We start from the raw sequence: 4,562 nt of genomic DNA, 5'->3' as shown, positions 1-4,562 counted from the left end.
AAAAAAAAAAAAAAAAAAAAAAAAATTTTTGATAATTCAGTTTTAACCGTTCTGTAAACATTCGTTAATGTCCGTGATATAAATATTTTTCTTATTTTTAATCTTTAGGTTGCTGCATTTATAACCCACCATTGTTGATACGGAATCCACGAATTAACACTTCAACGATAGGGAATCCTTATTAATAATTCTTATTTAGTATTTGAAATCCTTAATAATTCAGATTTTCGGGTATTGCAATACATACAAATAAATTCATATTCAATAAAGAGTTGTTCCCCTTGAACGGGACTCTTCCTTGTCTTCATCATCGTGTGATGAATGTGTAAAAAATAAAGTTTACGTGTTTATTGCATTTCCTTCATTAAACGATGAATAGTAAAATCAATTCCTTTAAGATTTGAATTTGGAATCTGGAGAGACGTAGTGTACCCTGGTTACGCAGAGGAGATGGCATGATTATCACCTTAACAGACACCAGAACTTTTCTTTTGTTGCCATGTTTAGGTCCAAATTTTAGAGGTGGTTTAACAGTTATCTCCCTTGAGTGAGAAAGCCGTCAACTGTGTGATTCAGTTAATAGCTGAAATAATTGCATAAATACCAAATACTATACTAGAAGGAATAATTTCTAAGCGCCTCGGTAGCGCAGTAGGCAGCGCGTCAGTCTCATAATCAATGCAAAGAAAGAGCCATCTGAAGGTCGTGAGTTCGATCCTCACCCGGGGCAGTACTTTTTTTATAATTTATTAACGAAGTATTTCTGAACACATTTTATACCAATATATATTCTGTGGTAACATTGTTTCTTTTATCTTCTGATTAAATATTAATTACCTTGGAAGTACAGCTAATTATTGACTATAATCAGTTATAATCTACATTGACAAAAGATAATGAACTTACGTGGAATACGATGTCGCGTAATCTGCGTAAAATTGTAAACCATCTGTTCGTTAAAAGATCCATTCTCATTAGATATGTTACTTTAACCCCTTCAGGCACCCTAACTGGGCCAACAAGTCGTCCCCAATGATACCAGCCCACAACATAACTCTCCCATCCCGTTGTCGACGTCGTATTGGGGACACTCATCTCCAAAATAGACCCAACCCAGGGCTACAGCAGACACTTGTCCAAGGTGCCATGTAGTGGAACTGAAACAGAAATCAAGTGGATGGAAACAAACTTTCCAATCCCATGGCCATGCCTGTGAGACACACAAACAACAGCTTACCAGATAACATCAAAATGTTAATAAAACAGTCATAATTTGATTAATTGAAGACAGTATGCGTGTGTGTTGTGTGGTAAGAAGTTTGCTTCCTAATCCACATGGTCTGGATTCAGTTCCACTGCATGATACCTTGGGCAAGTGTCTTCTACTAAAGGCAAGGGCCAATCAAAGCTTTATGAGTGGATTTGTTAAAATAACAAGTTTGTATCATAGAACGAAGGGTGGCATCAGGTTGGTACCAAAAGAATTAAAGCTGTGGAACTTTTATATATATGGAACACAATAAACACTGCATGAATTATACACTGGTTGGGAAAATACATTCATCCTTATACAGTGGCTACTACTTAAGTACCATATAATGTTATCAAAAGTAATCAGTCCCAAACTGATTGCAATAAGCAGCTTCCACTGTATACATAAATCTTACAAATAGAGGCAGTCTGTGAGACATGCCAAGAGAATGGTTTTGGTATATTCTTTTTACTGTCTTTTTAAAGTCTTCTAAATTCATATAATTAAACAATACAGGCCCAGGCAATAGCTATGTGTTTAAGTAGCTCACTTTGCAACCATGTGGTTCTGTGTCCAGTCACACTGATTGACACCGGGGCAGTGTCCCAAGGTTGACCAATGCCTTGAGTGAACTTGGTACATGGAAACTGTGCTGAAACCTGTTGTGTGTGCATATTCAGGTTTGTCTCCCACAACTGCTTCACAACCAGCATTGGTTTGTTTATGTCGCTGTAACTAACAGGTTCAGCAATACTGATGGAATACCAAACATAAAAAAAAAAGTACTGGGATTGATTTGTTCAACAAAATGGTGCTCCAGCATGGCTGCAGTCCAGTGACTAAAGCAAGTAAAAAATAATACACCATTCCAGTTTGCTGATCATATTAAAGAGGAAAAGGATCCTGTCGGCTTTAAACGGAGTCTAGACAGCTTTCTTCAAAGAATACCAGACAAGCCACCCATACATGGATACAACTCACTACTTGAATGGACCATAAACAAAACTTAACTGTAAAAAGGATTTAGATAATCCTATCAGGTGATGCTATTAAGTTAGACATGGCCTTGACCAATCTTTGGTCGAAACAAATCTAAGTTTTATAATTAAATAGAATGATGTCGTATTTATCTTTCTCAGATGAGAGTGCAATGTGACAGAGAATGACACCACCTCAGTAGAACAGGGGCAGGGAGTGAATTCTGGGGAAGGATGGGTAAGTGGTATGCAGAGTCGCATGGCTTAGAGGTTAGGGTGTTGGACTCGTGATCATAAGTTTGTGGCTTCGATTCTTGGACTGAGCAATATGTTGTGTTCTTCAGCACAACACTCCATTTCATGTTACTCCAGTCCACTCAGCTGGTAAAAGCAAGTAATCCTATGACAGACCGGTGTCCTGTCCAGGGAGGAATAATTAAGGCAGAGAAACTGGCCCTATGCTCTTTATAGAGTAATGTGGACTAACCATGGGTAAGTGGTTAGTATCAAGCTTCAAACACAATATGGGTGACAAGAGGTGGAAAAATGAGACACAGGAGTGGCTGTGTGGTAAGTAGCTTGCTTACCAACCACATGGTTCCGGGTTCAGTGGCACCTTGGGCAAGTGTCTTCTACTATAGCCTCGGGTCGACCAAAGCCTTGTGAGTGGATTTGGTAGACAGAAACTGAAAGAAGCCTGTCATATATATGTTTTTTTTTGTACCAAGATATTGATTGACCCAGGGCTACTGTATAAGACATTTACCCAAGGTACCACACAGTGGAGATGAACTGATCTTGTAAAAACTTCTTTGAAATATTTAACCATCATGTTCTGATGTGGTGTATAATAGGAAAAGTACATATTTATTCTCATTCAGGTGTTGATTCTAACAATGGAATCCTGCCTCTGTATATTTTCTGCTTGGCTGAGCCATTAATAATTCCACTTCATTTCAACTACAGTCGTGCTCTTTAATGTTTTTACTCCTTTAAATATTATTATCATCATTTTAACATCCACTTTTCCATGCTTGCATGACAGTGACGTTCATTTATAACTATTGAGGCAAGGAGACAGTAACACACACACACACAAAGTTCATCATCATCATCGTCGTCGTTTAACGTCTGCTTTCCATGCTAGCATGGGTTGGACGATTTGACTGAGGACTGGTGAAACCGGATGGCAACACCAAGCTCCAATCCAATTTGGCAGAGTTTCTACAGCTGGATGCCCTTCCTAACGCCAACCACTCAGAGAGTGTAGTGGGTGCTTTTACGTGTCACCCGCACGAAAACGGCCACGCTCGAAGTGGGTGTATATACATGCATGGCTCTGAGGTCTTGGGTTCAGTCCCACTGCACAGCACCTTGAGCATGTGTTGTCTACTGTAGCCCTGAGCCAAACATAGTTTCATGAGTGGGTCTGGTAGTTGGAAACTGAAAGAAGCCAGTCATACAACTATGATAGTAGTTGAATGATATTCTTAAGTCTGCAATTTACTCACATGCAGCATCTTTCAGAGCTTGTCACTAATTTGGTTCTTGACCAAATGAAAAACCGTTAACAATTTTGAAGAGGACTGGTCCCTAGCTACATTTTGTCATAAAAAAATTGAGATTTGGTCCAGTAGAAGAAACTTTACATGAAAAAAAACCCAAAAAACTATGAAGTCTGTTTTGTGTGTGTATATACACACACACATTTCGTGTTGACCTTTTGAAGAAAGCACACTCAGTACCTTAGTAAGGATTAATGATACTTCTATTTTGGTTGAGCCAGTCTCTTGCTATTTTGAGTTTTGTTTCTGGGTGTGCAGCGTCATCAGGCAAGTAAGTTACAACCATCTGAACTCACTGAGCTGACCAGTAAAAATACTGTGTATATAAACATATATATGAGAGTGTGTGTGTATTTATGTGTGCAATGTGAGTGTATCTAAGAATGTTTACATTCTGCACTTTGACATTCATATGCAAAAAAAAAAAAATTTTTGCCAAAAACCCCCGTTTTCAGATACGGAGGTTCTGGAAAATTGCCAAAAATTGGCATTGTTAAATTTTACCCCGCTTTCCCCACCAAATTCTTCAATTTTGACTTTTTTTCCCCAAAACTAACCCTAACCGTAACTACAGAAATGTTTTGAAATTTTTGTCCGAATCATAATGTCTGCATTTTTCCGCATATTTAGAAAAAAAAAAGAATTTTACAAATATTTTTGGAAATTTTTTTCAGAATCATAATAATCTCTGTATTTTTCCACATATTTTGAAAAAAAAATTTCTGAAAAAAGTTAAAAAATGAAGGAAATGGGGATGGGGTAATTTAA

The 4,562-nt window shown here is 37.8% G+C and overlaps 1 non-coding gene across 1 annotated transcript; it reads left to right on the top strand.

The window, feature by feature from the left end:
* The first annotated feature begins 637 nt into the window (after window positions 1-637).
* On the top strand, window positions 638-730 carry Trnam-cau (transfer RNA methionine (anticodon CAU)). The gene is made up of 2 exons: window positions 638-674; window positions 695-730. It is a non-coding gene; the product is annotated as a tRNA-Met (tRNA).
* The last annotated feature ends 3,832 nt before the right edge of the window (window positions 731-4,562 follow it).

This window comes from Octopus bimaculoides, chromosome 14 (assembly GCF_001194135.2).
Source record: "Octopus bimaculoides isolate UCB-OBI-ISO-001 chromosome 14, ASM119413v2, whole genome shotgun sequence".
Classification (NCBI taxonomy): Eukaryota; Metazoa; Mollusca; class Cephalopoda; order Octopoda; family Octopodidae; genus Octopus; species Octopus bimaculoides.
The sequence above is the reverse complement of the archived record's forward strand: the minus strand, read 5'-3'. Positions and strand labels throughout refer to the sequence as shown.